Source organism: Pinus tabuliformis, chromosome 2_1, assembly GCF_031772625.1.
Source record: "Pinus tabuliformis cultivar Carrire ecotype Pingquan chromosome 2_1, CPIR1, whole genome shotgun sequence".
In the NCBI taxonomy this organism is placed as follows: Eukaryota; Viridiplantae; Streptophyta; class Pinopsida; order Pinales; family Pinaceae; genus Pinus; species Pinus tabuliformis.
In genome coordinates, this window is record NC_142299.1 from 976,331,893 (window position 1) to 976,350,463 (window position 18,571).

An 18,571-nucleotide genomic window follows, 5' to 3' on the forward strand; every position below is an offset into this window, starting at 1 on the left:
ATTACTCTTGTTAATCCAAGGTACTATAGGAACAAGAAAATATTATTTGATTGGAGCCATTAAAAAGAATTTTAAACCGAGTCCTTTCCTAGGAAGAGTCCATTCCCACTTTTAGCTCCTACAGGGATTGCAACTTTCAACATTTCTGCAAAAACAATTCATTATGCACTTCAAATTTCAATCAAAGACATAAAACCTTTGAAACAACAAAGTTTACTTATATTCAAATAATATATGAGGCATGTGAAATATATTTTGATAGATGAAATGAGTTTTATTAGAAAAAATATATTATTAAACATTGATTCAATACTTCAAAAGACTTTCCTAAAAAATGATTCGTTTTTTGGTGGGAGGTCAATTATATTAGTTGGTGATTTGGGACAATTGGAACCTGTTATGGATAAACCTGTATATTCAAGTAATACTCTTGCAAAATAATTATAGAACTCATTCACAATGGTTGTGACTCTTGATAATGTGTTTCGACAAGATGGACAAAACAATCAACAAAGATTTTTTTATAATTTGTTGATGAATGTAAGGGATGCAACACCAACTATGGAAGACTGGAAATTACTCATGAATCATACAAATACACACTTAGATACTTCTACAGTAGAGTCATTTGATAAAGAAATACATTTATTTGTGACAAATGATGATGTACACAATCATAATAAGCTTTGTTTTAGAAACCTAAATTGTCCCATTGCAGCAAGAATTACTACAAAAGGAAAAGGAAAATACATGGAAACAGAAGAGGAAGAAATGGGAATTGAGTTACTTATTGCAATTGGATCTCGAATGATGCTTACATTAAACATTTGTACTAATGCAAGACTCATAAATGGTGCTCTTGGAATTGTAGAAAAAATTGTGTATAACCCTGGAGTTTCACCTATAGAACATCCCATATATGTTTTAGTAAGATTTTATAAATACATGGGAGTTCCATGGGATGAATCATCCCTTCAAATAGTTCCAATTACACCCATTGAAATAGGCAATATAAAACAATTTTAGTTGAAACTTTCTTGGGGCTTAACAATCCATAAGTCACAAGGATTAACTTTGGAGAAAGCTACTACTAATATCGGGAAGCAAGAACAACATGGTATGATGTTTACTACAATATCTCGAGTTAAAGATTTGAATGGTATACGCTTTCAACCTTCCTTTTCATATAAACGATATGAAAAGATAGCAAAAGTAGCAGGTGTTAAAATAAGAAAAGAATAAGAAGAGATATTGAGTCTGATCACATTGTAAAATATTTATAATTGACTAGAATATTATTTTTTTCTTTTTTTTCATCATTCAATATTCTAACTTTGAATAAAAACTTTGTATGAGATGAATGTATTAAAAATTATTATATTAATATTAAATGAATTTACATATTATTGATCAAATTAAGCATATGTTCGTTAGATTTTCTTTGGCCGCACATGACTGAAACTAGCCTAGATACATCTTAACTCCAGATCTATCAAGTGCCGAGAGGGATCAAATCTCTTGAGGTGCAAACCTTTCCTCAAGTTTTTTCACTCAAAAAGGAGGTTTTCACCTCAATATATTTGATCCCTCTCGATGCTTCATAGATCCGGAGTTAAGATAGACCTAGGCTGGCATTTATAGCAACTCACATATACATTGATTATTGTGAAATTAAATTATTATAAATACGCAAAATAATTGGTATTCTACGCTTTATAAAGTATGAAGAAAAATGAAGAATAATTCATAATAATTTATGAGTTACTAAACTCATTACACACTAATTCTAAACAAATAAATTAATAATACAAAAAAAATCAACAATATTACCCAAAAAAAAAAAATAGAATAACTCTTAAGAATTATTAATATCTTATAACTTATTACTTTAAAATAATATGAAACGTGTTTTTCAATTATAATTGTATTTTATTTTTCAAATTCCTAAATAATAAATAAAATTAAAAAATCAACTCAAAGGAAAATCTGGCAATCTGCCACCTGTTCTTCATAGGAAAATATGCCACTTGTTTTTCATAGGAACATTTGGGCAAATCAACTCTAAGGGATCACATCCCTCCAAAGTTATTATGTAAGGTGCTTTGTGCTAGTTCAAGTTATGTAAACTTTATATATATTTTTCATTGGTCCCTCACAAGGTAGATTTTTAGCAACGGATTTGTCTATTCACTATTGTTAGTTTAGCATTGTCCAATAGAACTTTTCATTAGTCCATGACAAACTAGATTTTAGCTATCCCTTTGTCTATTCACTACTATTAGTTTAACATTGTTCAATACAATTTATAATGTTTAACTTTGAATCTTTTTTTTCAATAATATTAAAAAACTATATTTTTGAAACATTTGTTTTCACCATAATACCTTTTTTTTAATGAAAATATTTGAATATATTTGTTTCTTCTCTATTTAGTCATATTATGATTGAATATTGATTATATATTTTATAGTTTTTTTATTTTTTTGTAAAGATTTAGCATGTAACAATAAAGAAATAACAATAAATAAAATAATGAAATCAATACAGAAGGTTCAAAGAAGAAGAACAAAATTGCGATTGAGTTGGATACTTCGAAGCCTTTTTTGATGGAGCAAAAAATCATGTTAGGGCTCCAACAATGGTATTTTATGCAAACAACCATCACTCTTTCCTTCTTAGCCTAAGGATGGTGTCTGGAATTAATAATGAAGAAGAATTAATTAGGTTTTCGCTCATCCATGACATTACAATGTCCAGGTGAAGTGCTTACAAATTTTTAGTGATTCTCGAGTGGTTATTTAATTGTTCATTGATTGGTTCTTGAGGATTGGTACATTAAAAAGATTGACCCTAAATCCTTGAAAACAAAGAATTTACTGATTACAAGATTTTTTTGAGGAGTTGGAGGTATGACATATCATTGGTTAGTGAGGTTTGGTACATTACATAGCTTGGCCTTAAGTCCTTGGCAACAAAGAATTCACCTGTTTAAGAATTTTTTGAAGAGCTTAAGGTATGACATATCCCCGGGGAGCACAATGTTGATGCTCGGACATTTAGTGATTACAAAAAAAGTATCCCTAACATCTTTAAAGTGAATGCCAACAACAATTTTTGAAACTGAAGCTATTGTAATCGTTTGGACACATTGACCAATACAACTTGTAAAGTTTAACTTTGAAATATAGATATTTATTTTTCAATAACATTAAGAAAGCTATTTTTTCAAACATTTGCTTGGACCATAATTTAAGGTTTTATTGTAGCCTTTGCATAATATAATGCCACATGGATAATTGCTTCACATATTTTGTGCCCATTATTTATGGATCGTTGAAATGTGCATGCATAATTTTGAGATATTTGTGCGGTGGTTTTTTTATTCTTAAGCTTTGTAGGAAAACCATTCAAACATAAAATCCTTGAAAATATCTCATGCTTTACCAAAAGTTATTTCCCACCATAATTTAAACAAACCTTGGCATAAAAATGGATAGAAATAAGATGTAAATAAATATATTTATCAAGAGTTACCTCCCGCCATTATTTATGTAAGAGTTATGCACAAAATACATTTTTTTGTGCCTTAGGAAGAAATTAGTTTATCCACTTCACATCTCAATTTTTAGTTACTACGGAAGCAAGACTTGAGGATTCTATTTTCCTATTGATCACTATTAGTTTAGCATTGCCTATAATAACTTTAATAAATTTAATTTATAAATATATTATTAAAATTAAAAAATAAAATACAAAATTTATAATACAAAATATATCTAATATTAATAATATTATTAAGACCTACCATATATCTATCTTAATTCTGAATTTATTAATCATTTAAATAATCAAATCTCTTTAAGTACAAACTTTTTCAAGTTTTACATTAAAAAAGACAATTGCATTTTAAAAACTTGGAAGATACAAAACTAAAATAAATCTTTATTATAGATACATCAAATTATTGATGACACTTTTATATTAATATGTAAAATATAAATATACATTTTAGATATATTGCTATGACATAAAAATTATATTTTTAATATTTAAATACTCATCTTATTATTTAAATATTTATATAAATAATATATTTTTATAACTGTAAAATTTATCATGATTTTTTCAGTGAAAAAAGAAACAACAACTTTAAAACTTATCATAATTTATTTATTTAAAAAAAATCACGATAACCTTTTTCGATCATTTAAAAAATTACACTTTAAAATATTAAAATTTTATTTATTTTTTAATAATAAAAAAAAAAAAAAATCCTCTTTATTAAAATTAATCAAATATTATTAAAAAACAAAAAACCAAAATATCAAAAAAATTAAACTATACCAACCAAGTATAAAAATATATACATTTATAAACTCATTATGAAATTACTCTTCTTTTATTCAATGCAAATTGTACAACCTCACATACAAAGATATCTTCAAACAATGTACATACATTTCTAATTTTTTGCTCCTGTTTGTAATACGGATTTTCGCCAAACAGACTAATAAACAAAAATACTATAGCTGTTAAAAAATTTCAATAGCACAAATAAAACTTAAATTAAATAAAAACAATAAAAACATAAAACTTAATCACAGATTAAAACAGTTAATAGAATAATAGAATAATAAAATATTGTAGGGTTGAAAATTATACTAAAAATTAAGAAATATAATTAACTAATATTATTTATATTAATATATATGCATTTTAATATGAGTGTGTTTTATTTTTTATTAATATATATAATATTTTATAATTAAAATTATTAGAATATATTTTTAACATAATAATAAGTTATTTTAAATTGAAAATATAGAGAAAAAAAATTAAAAGTAGTGAAAATGGAAATTATAGAAAAAGAAAAAAATTAAATAAAAAAAATTAAAACGAAAAACAAAAAATTAATAACTAATAGAAATGGAAGTTATTAAATAGCCCATAATAAGAAATAAATTTAAATAATAAAATATGAATTCCCAATATGTTGAATTAGAGATAAAGGGCAGATTTTTTTTGTCAAAAACAAACTAATAAACAATAAAAGTAAAACTAAATACATAATACCATACCTGCCACAGATATAATAATAATATAACAATTTTATATCATATTTCAACTTCTAAAACAAAACTCACACGCAATAGGTATAATGATAATATAACAATTTTATATCATTGTTGAATTAAGGCTTCTGTTATCCATAACAGGTTTATGAGAAGAGCCTTGATTTGGTTCTTCAACTCGTCTTGAAGATGAACCACACTCCTTGGTTTGATATGCGTTGGCAATATGAATTTTGATGTGATTTTCACTGATGACTCTTCTCATAAATTTTATATCATGTTTCAACTTTGAAAGAAAACTCACAACCAGTTTTTAGGAAGTAAACAAATGAAATCGGTGCCTAATTGCAAATTGAAAAATAAAGAAATGTCGAGTCCCCACTACAAAAATATTCGCTGCAAGTTTTTTCTGATCATAATGTCGAGAAGAAGCCCATGGGCAACTCCTAAAAACAAGTCACTAAAGCAATGATTGCCTTCGTGATTCACCAACATGCGTGCATGGTAACATACATGCCCATACATCATGATTTATTTTCCGGCGGTTTCCATAGCTCCAACTGCAGCAGGCTCCACCACCGCTCCCGCTCTGACAAGCTCCTCCGCTCCGACTTAGGCTCCACCACCGCTCCCGCTCTGACAGGCTCCTCCGCTCTGACTTAATCACTTGGATGTACTTAATGCAAGTGGATGTAGTTAATGAAAATGCACTATCCACCTACACACATTCAACGAAACCTCTGCACACAAGATTTCAAACTCGTGGTCCCGCTCAAAATTTCAAACTCACAATCCCACTTGAAATGAAATGTGAGAGGGTGGGTTGTACCACGTAAATTTTTTAAATTGAAATGAGCAGTGATTCTTTTCAGCTTCTTGGCATGGGACAATCAGGCATGCTTCCTGCTCTATTTGTTGTCAGACCAAGATATGGAACTCCTCTTCTCGCCATTATGTTTTCTGCTTCTGGAATTTCATTGGGCTTTCAAGAAATTGTAGCAATTGAGAATTATCTCTATTGCTTTGGTCTGTTTGCAGTCTTTGCCGCCTTTATATGGTTAAGAATCAAGAAGCCAGGACTTGCTCAGCCCTATAAAGTTCCTCTTGGGACTATTGGAGTTATTCTCCTCTGTCTAATACCTTCATTGTTACTGGTTCTGGTGGTAGCAGTTGCTTCTTTTAAAGTCATGGCTGCCAGCATCAGTGTTGTTTTAATTGGGTTTGTATTGTGGCCTTGTCTTGAATTTGTGAAGAGTAAGAAATGGTTGAACTTTGTGACAGGTTCAGAGCTTTCAGGTGATCTTCATGATATATTAGTGTCTGATGCGGGAGTTGGATTGCTGTCAACTGAAAATACACAACTTTTCTGATAAAGTCCTTGATTTTGTACATTCTTGCTCATTGCAGAGAGGGCAAAGAATTGGAATATAGATATATCTCATTTGAGGACTTTGATTTTAGCCAAAGAACATATGGAATTTTTTGTCAAGATAAAATCCTCCAAACTCCTGGGAATCTTTGGGGGCTTAAATACAGTGGAAGGATGGACAAGGGCAGACCCTGTAATGCAGGGACTTCTTTCAATATGTTTTATATTTGAAGTAGATGCATGGCCAATAGGATAGTGAATCATTCATGTACTTTCCAGATCGACTCTCTATATATTTGAAAGAAGCTTATTTCATGATATTTAGTAGGTCTAAAATAGCACACATGGATTGTTTTTGCAGAATTGTAGGATTTGAACAATACCATCAAGATATAGTTCTGATGAATTGGGCATTTGTTTCTACTTATTTTGGAGAGGAAAACAACTATCAACCATTTACGTTTTTATCTCGAAAATGTTTTTATATCTTATAAAAAGATTAAGGATGTTTTTGGATTTCAGTATATAATAATATTTGAAGTCAAGCTAGATAATAAGATTTGAAGTCATCATAAAAACAATCAATATGAATTCAGTATGTCAAATGCTAGAATTGTAGTAGTATGTCAAATGTTAGAACTGTATTTGGATGGAAAAGATAATGGCATTTCTTCTAATCATCTAAACCAAAGCTAATTAACATCAACCCTTCAATTTTTTTTCTAACCTTTTTTTTTAATAGAAAGTGAGGGGCTTCATCTCCAAAATTATTACTGATATAATTTGCTTATCTGCACGTAGTTGATATATTTGGCATTATTTTATCTTGCCAATATGTATGCAGTCTGAATAATTATTGATGCATTTTTTTAACCTTGGTTATACAACAAGAAACCTAGATTCCATCATTTCCCAAATACTTAATTCATGACCCATAATAGTCATAGAATCTTGCTTTGATCATTATAACATATGTCCCTCTATGACTAATGATGTTATAAAATCCATGAGCATTTTTAGATAGTGCGTAGAAAATCCATTGACATTTTTAAATAGTTGTGTTGAAAAGTTGAGAAGAACGTTTTTTATTTCAAAATAATTGATTTTTCGAATTTAAAAGAGATTTAAATAAATTATGCTGATTTAAAATGTTAATTTAATTATTAATAATTATTAAGTGAATAGTAGAGATTTAATGATTTAAAATATGTTTTTTAGAATTTTAATTTAATTATTAAGTGAATAGTAGAGATTTAATGTTGATGGATTTTTATTTATTTTAAATTTAAAATAGATTTAAATAAATTACAGCATGTCTAAATAAATTATGGGCATGTCTATATTAGAATAGGTTTCATAAAATTTTAATTTAATTATCAATAATTATTAAGTGAATGATAGAAATTTAATTTCTATGGAAAATATAAGAATATTCATAGTAGTTTTCACAAATCAAATGTTAAGATTTATCTCCAAGTTAATTATTTCATTTTAATTTATTTATTTCAAATTAATTAATTAAAGAAAATGTCATATCAACATGTGTCATATTTGACATGTGGTATTGTTAAGCCATGGTATTGGCCTTATGGTATTGTAGCAAAGAAAAACTAAATGAGGGTGAATCTCCATAATTAATTTTTTATAATTAATAATAATAATAATAATAGATTTTTCATAGAGAGGTTGAATGTGGTAGCTTCCTTAGGAGAATTAAGTGTAGAGGGTTGACAAAGCCTAACACAATCCTAGGGTCAACCTAGTCACAAAATAATAATAATAATAATAATAATAATAATAGATTTAAAATAGTGTTATACTTTAGTTCATTTTTATGACTTTTTTAAATCTAAGTAATATGAAATGTGTCATGCAATAAGTGTTTTGATATTTATTATAGATTAATGTCTATCAACATTTATCAACCAAAATTATAATAGTATAAATCTATATTAATTGTGCTCCTATGTAATTAGTAAAAAATTTAATACCCACTTTAATAATAAATAATATTATATATATTTTTTATAATATATACATTTTATATCTTATTATTAATATATTTTATATTGGATTTTAATATAATATATATATATATATATATATATATATATATATATATATATTATTTTTTTCAAAATGATATTCATTTTATTAACATTTTGACTTTATGTTGCTTGTATTTTTATTGTGTAATTTATTTCATATTATTTTTTTATATTTGTTTTATATGAATAGTTAATATGATTGATTCCTATTTTTGATATATTAACAATAATACTTTTTATTTTGTAATTTATTCTATATTATTGTTTTATATTAGTAGGTAATATGATTCATTCTTATTTTTAATATATTAATGATAATATTTTTAGTGAATACTTCTTTAAATGAATGTGATTATTTCATTTAGAAATGTTTTATTATTTGAAATTAATATATTATAGCTCTAAAAATAAATGATATTTTGTAAATTATTTTATTTATAGTTAGTATACAAATTATATTTGTTTTATAAATATGTTATATGTCAGTTTTATGTTAAGTATTAAAGGAATTATACACCTCTCTCATACACACAATATACTTTATATTTAGCAATACACTACACATATGTTTTATGTCTTTCTCTTTCTCTAGACATGTACTCACACATATAAAGTCTATGTTGAAATACTTCACTTAAAATCGATATTGAAATATTTTACATAGATGAACATTGAAATATTTTATTTATGGAAAATACTAAATATCTTTTTTTAGTATCCTTTTAAAATCTTACATATCAACTTCATCTTAAGACATTAAACATCTCCTTCATATTGGATTTTGGATGGAACAAATAATCCATTCTATATTTTGTATACTTCTATGTTTTTAATATATAATTTGACACTATAGAGAAAGCATACCCCTTATAGAGGAAGCATACCCATTCAAGTGGTTAGGGAAGGCCCTCCTCTCTCTAATAGTACGTATGATAGGATTTTTTATATGATATTGTGTCTTCTTGATATTTTAATTATTGATGAAAGGCGTTAAGGTATGGTATGATTCTCTTTAATCTGGCATAAGGATCCATTAGAATTAAAGTTAATAAATATATGCTAATTAATTAATTTAATATCGTTTAATAATAATTTATTAAATTAAATTAAATAATAATGAAATGGGATTAGTATAGTTATAAATAAATGTAGATTTCTCAAGAAACATGGAAGATTTTTCTAGTATGGCTTTAACATTTTCATTGGAAATACATTTAAAATAGTTAAGAAAGTTTCCTCATCTCCTTAGTGTGATGGATGATGCAATTCATTATTGTTGGTATTATGATGCATGTGTTGTCCTTGATGGTAACCCACTTGTAACAGAACATGTATATGGTATTGAAATGAATCCACAAGTTAGTTCAAAAGTGAAAGAATGATGGAACATAATACTAGAATGATGGGTCAAAGGTTTATAGGCCAGAATCAGAAGTTTGATACAGGTGAATATTTGAAAATCTATACGTGGGATCGTCAAGTCCAAGTTACGTATACATGTGAGTTTAGTGAAGCAAAGTAGCATATGGTTTTTGCACCATGGTATTCTAAATACCAGGGGTCTTTACCATGGTATTGGCCCATAGTAATGAGCACGAAAACAGATATTGATCCCGTCAAAGATTACCACCGACATTAGTGTAGTTTTGACTCATGGTATTGGATAAGGAATAAACTATATAAACAGGTGAAGATCAAAGTGTTAAGTGTGCAAGTGAAAGGATTGTTGATGAATACTTCAATCTGAAGTATATTTGCATTGTAAGGGCCATAATTGTCACATAGATCTGAAATAATTATGCACCAATGAATACAATAATGGATCAGGATTATGAGACCTGAAATGACTTTTCATTGTATGATCTGCTCATGGATTGACTAGATCTCAGTACTGACGCATGTTTTTTAAGATCTGGGTCTTTCTGAAGTTCTGAAGAGTTGCACAATTTTAGGTCAAAATTTGCAGATCTATATGCTGGTTGGTCTTGAGAAAAGCGTGTATACATGTGGGTTCACTTCTTTAAAGTCGTGTATATAAAGTAAGGGGTTTATGTTCATAAATGACTGATCAACCTTATCAATGTTGTTGTTTCTCTACTATCTGTCAATGATGTCCTCATGTTGATCTGGGTTGAGGGATAATGTCTAAAGTAGAACTGATTGAATGATGAAGTTGAATTTGTTTACATGTTGATTGGTTGAAAAGATTATTGATGTTGTTGACTGTAAGAGGGTTATGTAAGCTAACATAATATTTTAGAATATCTCTGGTCAACTCTGTGTCTCATTCAGAATTACAAGTTTTAAATTTTCAGTATATTAAGATCTGTACGTGGGTTTCTCTACAGAAAAGCGCATTGCAGTTGAATCTATGTGTTGATGTAGTATTATGAATTCAATTTTGTATACTAGTTATAGTGATCTGACTGTTCCAGTTCATTGGTTGAGTTTTGATTAAGTGTCAGTTGATTCAGTTTCAGTGATTGGATGATTTTTTGTGTCAAAGATTGATGATTTTATTACAATGATGATTGAGCATAAGTGTTGATATTGGATCTAGTGTGAAAAATTATGAAACGTGGTCCATGGATGTTGTTGAGGGTTGGAGCCTTCAGTAAGGAAGTCGAAGCTTCCTTCCAGTAGTAGCTAGCGATCAAATTAAGGGATTGGAGCTCCCTTCCAGTAGGAGTTGGAGAACGAGTGAAGGTTGTAGCCTTCAGTAGGTGGGTGTCTATACTGGTATGAGTCTGCACCAATACAAGAATGTAAGAAGTTTTTGATATTAATAAGTTTTGAAGACTGAGACGACAGTAGCAGTGGTTTTCTCCCACATTGGGTTTCCACCTTAAATCTTGGTGTTCATGTGTGTTACTTATGTGTGATACTTTATTCTGTTCTTACTGCACCTATTTACTGGTTATCAAATGCCTGATAAATCACTTACATTCTGGTTCAAGTTTAACAAATAAAGAATTAGTTGTTTTACAAGTTTACTGAGCATACACTAGTTTCTTTTACAACAGTCATGTATATACGCTAGTTGGGTTAACTCAAGTCACGTATACATTTCAGAAAAGAAAATTATTATTGTGAGTTTTTAAAAATACTGATTCACTCCCCTCTCAGTATTTTTCCCAACAATTGGTATCAGAGCCAGGTTCTTAGAAAGAAGCTTGATCACTTGAAGGAATACCTCCCAAGATGAGCAATCAAGACGAAACGACATCTATCATACCACCACTCTTCAACGGAAATAATTTTATATATTGGAAGACAAGAACCAGATCCTATCTTCAGTCTCTTGGAGCAGATGTTTGGGAAATTGTGGAAGGAGGTTACCAATATCCAGCTGCAGTTCCCACGGATGCAGCAAAAAATAAGACGTATGAAACCAATGCCAAAGTTGTCAATGCATTATTGGGAAGTCTGATAGAATCAGAATTTGTCAAAGTTATGTAGCTAAACACAACAAAAGAAATATGGGATAGAATCATTCAAAGCTATGAAGTCGATACCAAGGTAAAAAGTGCCAAACTCCAAACTCTCAGAATTCAATATGAAACTCTCAGAATGCATAATGATGAAAATATTACCAGTTTCTTTCTACGTATAGATGAGATTGTAAATCGCATGAAAAATATGGGTGAAGATATAAAGGAAACTACTTTAGTTGAGAAAATCTCAAGATCTCTAACTCCTAAATTAGACTCAAAACTTTCCACCATTGAAGAAAAACAAGATCTACAGACTCTTACTATTGTTCAACTTCATGGAATCCTGACTACTTTTGAAATGAGGAAAGAAGGTGCCTCAGAAGTCAAAGAAGCTGCATTTAAAGCATCTACAAAAGGAAAAGAAAAGGACGAATGCAAGTAATCTTGATACATATCAGAAGAATATGAGGTGAACTTTGTAAAGAAACTTCAACTGGGCACCGAAAGATTCAGAGGTAAGCTTCCCTTCAAATGTTTTTCTTGTGGTAGATTTGGTCATTATGCTACTAAATGTCCTCATAAAGACAACCATGACAAAGGGAAGGATACTGCAAAAGGTAATAGGAGATAGTTTGACAATAGAAGAATTTATTATACTCATGAAGATAGTGATGACTTATCAAATAGTGAAGAAGGTGAATCTAATCAAGATCTTAAATTACTCATGGATTTTGAGAAAAATACTAATGAGTCTAATGATAAATTTTTGGATGCTTTAGAGGAAAAATATTTCTTTGAAGAAATTACTCAACTCAAAATTTGCTTGGAAGAAACAAAAGTAGCCATGGATACTTTGAAGCATCAACTCATAGAAAAGGAAAAGCATAATGAGAAGTAGTAAGCCTAAGAAAGGAACTTGAGAAAATAAAAACTTTGAATCTTAGATTTGCTAAAGGATTTGAAACTTTAGACGAAATTATCAAGGTACAATGCTCTCCTCTTATGAAGACAGGTCTTGGATACACTAGAGAAACATCTCAAACATAAAAGTCTTTAGCCACTAAATGTAGCAAAAACTAGTTAGCAAAGCGTCAGGAATGCAACAAAAATCAGTAAGCAAAGCTTCAGTAATGCAACAAAAATCAGTGAGCAAAGCTTCAGTACTCACCAAAAGAATAAAGGCATTCCACAGGTAAATCATGTTCACTCCAATCCAAGGATGGAAAACAACAAAAGCACCAATCAAAAGGTAAAAAACACTAGAAGATTCTATGATCACATAAATTTCTTCTTTAATGGACAATGTTTCTCATGTCATAATTTTGGTGATAAGGCTACTCAATGTGTTGCATACAAACCTATCATGACTAGAGAAGAAAGAAAACAAAGGAATGAGACAGGATTCAAGAAGAACACTTATAATATATTCTCACCTCTTATAGATTAAATTTAATGCTCATTTTGCAATAACTTTGGACATGAAGAATCTGAATGCAGGAGAAAATTACAACCAACATCTCAAAAGGAGAAAATATCAACAAATTCTAAGGTATGGAAAAGGAAGGAGTTACAGTCTAAAATTTGTGGCATAGCATCATTTGCAGAAGGACAAGAAAATCAATGGTACATTGATAGTGGATGCTCAAAACACATGACAGGTGATAAAGATAAACTTATTTCATACAATTCTTTAGAGAAAGAAAAGAATGTCACTTTTGGAAATGACTCACCTGCTGTCATTAAGGGTAAAGGTTTTGTTTTTCTAAAAGAAAAATTTAAAGCTGGTAATGTTATGTATGTTGATGGATTAAAGCATAACTTGTTGAGTGTTATCCAAATGTGTGATCAAGGAAATGAGGTAGTATTCCGATCACAAGAATGTGTGGTTCATGAACTTGACACAAGAAAGACCATAATAAAAGGAACAAGAACCTCAAGCAATTTGTATATATTGAAAGGTCGCCAATGTTACCTAGGCAAGGAAGAATAAAATTGGTTATGGAACAAAAGGTTGGGACATCTAATCTTCTCTCAAATAAGCAAATCAAGTAGGCTCAAAGTTGTTCATTATCTACCCTACATCACCATACCAGAAAGTACCATATGTAAGTCATGTCAATTCGGTAAGAAAACCAGAGTTCAATTCAATGCCAAAGAAGTATAAGAAAGTAAACCTCTTGAACTTATACATACTGATTTGTGTGGACCAGTAAGGAAAAAGTCACCTCATGGAGAATAATACTATATCTTATTCATTGATGACTTTTCTAGAATGTGCTGGATTGGTTTATTGAAACAGAAAGATGAATCATTTGATAAATTTAAAGTCTTCAAGGTATTAGTTGAAAATAAATTAGATCTAAAAATAAAATGTCTCAGATCTGACAGAGGAGGAGAATACATATCAGATGAATTCTTTGATTTTAGTGAACAACATGGCATAAAAAGAAATTTTTTTGTAGCTAAAACTCCTCAACAAAATGATGTGGCAGAAAGAATGAATAGAACTGTTCAACAAATGGCTCATGTTATGCTTGATGAGTCTGGAACTCCTGACACCTTCTCCGGTGACGCTGCACATAATGCAGTAAATATTCTCAACAAAGATCATGTTCATGTGAATAATGATAAAACTTTGTATGAACTTTGGTATGGTAAGCCTCCCACTATAAAGAATTTCAGATTTTTTGGAAGAAAATATTTCATCAAAAATAATGATGAAAAACTTGGCAAGTTTGAAGCTAGAGCAGATGAAGCAATACTTCTTGGTTACTCATCTACAAGTAAAGGATACAAATGTTATAATAAGAAACTTCAAAAAATTGTTGAGTGCATTGATGTTGTGATTGATGAAGCATGTACAAAGCCCAAAAAGGTAACATCGGCAAAAGAGGATGATGATGATGAATGTTTTCCCACATCAAATCACAATTATATAGAAGAATAAATTAATGAAGCAAAAAAATAAGATACATCAGATAAAGAAAAGGCTTCATCTAGGTATGTTCAAAAGAATCATCCAAAAACTCAAATTCTCGGAGAAAAGGAATCTGGGTTGCAAACAAGAAGAACCCTTGTAGGATCTTCTAGTTATCTAGCTTTATTATCCACCACTGAACCACAAAATGTAAATCAAGCTAGTAAATATGAATGCTGGTTTAAGGCCATGAATGAAGAACTTGATGAAATTGAAAAGAATGATACTTGGGAATTTGTTCCAAGGCCTCATGATAAAAATGTTGGGACAAAATGGATATTCAAAAATAAGTTGAATGAAAATGGAGAAGTCATTAGAAACAAAGATAGACTAGTTTGTAAAGGTTATGCTCGATAAGAAGGTATAGAATTTTAAGAAACATTTGCACCAGTAACCATACTTGAAGCCATAAAAATGCTTCTTGCATTTTCAAGTTTTCGAAATTTCGAAGTTTATCAAATGGATGTAAAATCTGCTTTCCTTAATGGAGATCTGGAAGAAGAAGTATATATTGAACAACCAAAAGGATTCATTTTAAGGAATGATGAAAACCTTGTATGCAAACTCAAAAAGTCTTTATATGGGATAAAACAAGATCTGCGGGCATGGTATTATTGTCTTGACAAATATATGTAACAACAAGGTTTCACAAAAGGATCCACAAACAACAACTTGTACACAAAAATTGTGTTGGCATTATGGTTCATGGTTCAGGTGTTGTCCTTGATGGCAACCCATTCAGGTGGTAGATCATTGTTCTTCATGTCAGCAGCAAAGATTGATGATCAACTCTTAATTTATTGAAAAATTTAAGAAGGACGCAGGTACACCTTTCAGATAGTGCGTACCCGCAGGTAATCCATGCATAGACCGCGTCCAGGAACGCAGTCCAGCCGTTCAGAAGGTGTGTCCACCCAGTGCACACCTTTTAAGGCAGAGAAAAGCACACGTGGGGGTTTCTTGTGATTTACTCCTGGTATCTAGCCAACGGTATTGTGTTTTTAAGGTGTCGGCTCGTGGTATTGTTCCTTGATTTGAGGAGGAGCTTGCCTATATAAAGCAAAGGAGATCATTTGGTTTGGGTATGTCTTGGGTTGAATATCTTATTGGGTGAGGTCTAGTCTAAATCTAAAGAAGGCGAATCTACTGAAGGACTAAGATCTCTTTGGCGCAAGATCAGATCTGTAGATCTGACTGTTTGGGTTACACTTAAGGTCTTGAAATAATTCATATCTGAAGGTACGCAGGTTCAGTGAAGGCCAAGTGCGCCGGGACGCAGCGCAGCAGAGAGAGACCTGCGTGGGGACGCAGGGCAGACGTGGCTCAGGTGCGTCCGGGATGCAGCTCAGTAACGGGAGATCTGTGTGGGGACGCAGGACAGACCAGGTTCAGGTGCGTCCCTGAGGTAAAAAGGCGCGGTGCGATAGTGTCTCTGGGTGCGTCTTTGGGGTAACAGGACGCGGCGCGATAGTGTTCTTGGGTGCGTCCCTGTAGAAAAAAAACGCAGTGCAGTTGAAGGAACAGTGCGTGAGCACGCAGCGCAGCAGAAGGATATCTGCGTGAGCATGCAGCGCAGCAGAAGGATATCTGCGTGTGGACGCAGTGGAGCAGAAGGTTAACTGCGTCTGGTCGCAGGCCACAGAAGGGAAAACTGCGTCTCTGTTCTGTTGATTATATTTCTCTGTTGATAAGGTGTTCTGGGTTAATTCTGTTATTGCTGATATGATATCTGTAGTGATCTGTAACTATTATGTACTTGTTGATCATCTGATGCTTTATGAAAAGAAGTAGGGGGTTGTAGCTCCCTTCCAGGAGTAGACTGGAAAACGAGAGAGAGTTGTAGCTCTCTGCAGGTTGCAGCCTGCGTACTAGTAAAGGACTGCACCAGTACAAAATCATTGTAAAAGAAGTTTCTAATTTGAAAGAAGATAGAGACATATTGCAGCAGGTGGTTTTCACCCACATTGGGTTTCCACCTTACATCTTGTGTTCTTTGGTGTGACTATCTGTTTTCTTTGTTCATGCTCATTATTTTATGGTACTGACATGCAAAAATAATTCTAAGATCAAATAAGGAAGATTTATTAAAATTGCTAGATAATACTGATTCACCCCTCCTCTCAGTATTATTCTCAACAATTGGTATCAGAGCAGGTCCTTCAGAGAAGCTTGATCGCTTGAAGGTAGATCGTTCATCATGAGCAACTACGAGAGAGAAGCATCAATCAGGCCACCGATTTTTGATGGGACAAACTTCAATTATTGGAAGGTAAGAGTTACTGCATATCTGCAATCTCTTGGTACAGAAGTTTGGGACATTGTAGAAACAGGCTATGCTTTTCCTTCAGCTACTCCTACAGATCCAGCTGAGAAAAAGAAGTATGAAACAAATGCAAAAGCAGTCAGTACTCTATTAGGAAGTATATCCCAAACAGAATTCATGAAGGTAATGCACTTCAAATCAGCAAAAGAGATATGGGACAAAATGGTCACGAGCTATGAAGGAGATGAACAGGTAAAGCGAGCTAAACTTCAAACTCTCAGGATTCAGTATGAGACTCTCAAAATGTATAATGATGAAAGTGTGGCTAATTATTTTCTTCGGGTAGATGAGATTGTTAATTGTATGAAACATTTGGGAGAAGAAATAAAAGAGGCTATAGTAGTTGAAAAGATTCTAAGATCATTATCCCCCAAGTTTGAATCTAAAGTATCTGCAATAGAAGAAAAGGAAAATCTCCGTGTTCTCACTATGTCTCAGCTACATGGAATTCTAACTGCTTATGAAATGAGAAAGGGAGGTCCATCAGACAGAAGGGAAGCTGCTTTCAAGGCATCAGGCAAAGAAGATTACTATGAAGTAAGCCATGTTCCAGAAGAAGAGGAAGAAGAATCAAATTTTGTCAGAAATCTTCAAAGGGGTTCTGGAAGGTTCAGAGGTAAGCTACCTTTCAAATGCTTTGCTTGTGGAAGAGTAGGTCATTATGCTGCAAAATGTCCTTATAAGGATAAAGGAAAGGAACCTGCTAGATGGAACAAGAAACAAAGTGCAAATAAGAAAAGCTACTACACCCATGAAGATAGTGATGGTCTATCAAATAGTGATGAAGATGAACGAGGTAATGAATATAAGTTATTAATGGCATTTGAAGATGATGATTATATGGATGCTATAGATGTGGATAACCTTTATGATGAAATCACTAGACTCAAGAGATGTATAGAAGAAAAGAATGTGATCATTGATACTCTACAATTTCAAATTGATGAAAAGGAAAAACATCTTGAAAAACTAGAAGGAGAAATTGTTGGTCTTAGAAAAGAGATTGAGAAAACAAAAGCTATTAATCTTAAGTTTGTCAAAGGATCTGAAACTTTGGATAAGATTATCAATGTGCAGCGGTCTCCTCTAAACAAGACAGGTCTGGGCTACAATGGAGAAACCTCTCAAGCATCCACCTCAAAGAGTTATCTTGATGCAGCAAGAAGAAATGAGCAAAAGAACAATGAAGATCATCAGGTAAAGCAGGGACAAATTACAAACAGAAGCTATCAAGGGCAATCCATCTTAAGGGTGAACCAGCCACACATAAAATCTTCTCAATTTGGTCCAAGAATAGATGAAAATAGAAATTACAATCAGTTGGTTGGCAGATTCAATAACCGCAGAA

General features: G+C 31.3%; 1 pseudogene; it reads left to right on the plus strand.

The window, feature by feature from the left end:
• Nucleotides 1-5,923: 5,923 nt before the first annotated feature.
• Nucleotides 5,924-6,442, plus strand: LOC149203898 (putative polyamine transporter At1g31830 pseudogene; annotated as a pseudogene).
• Nucleotides 6,443-18,571: the final 12,129 nt, after the last annotated feature.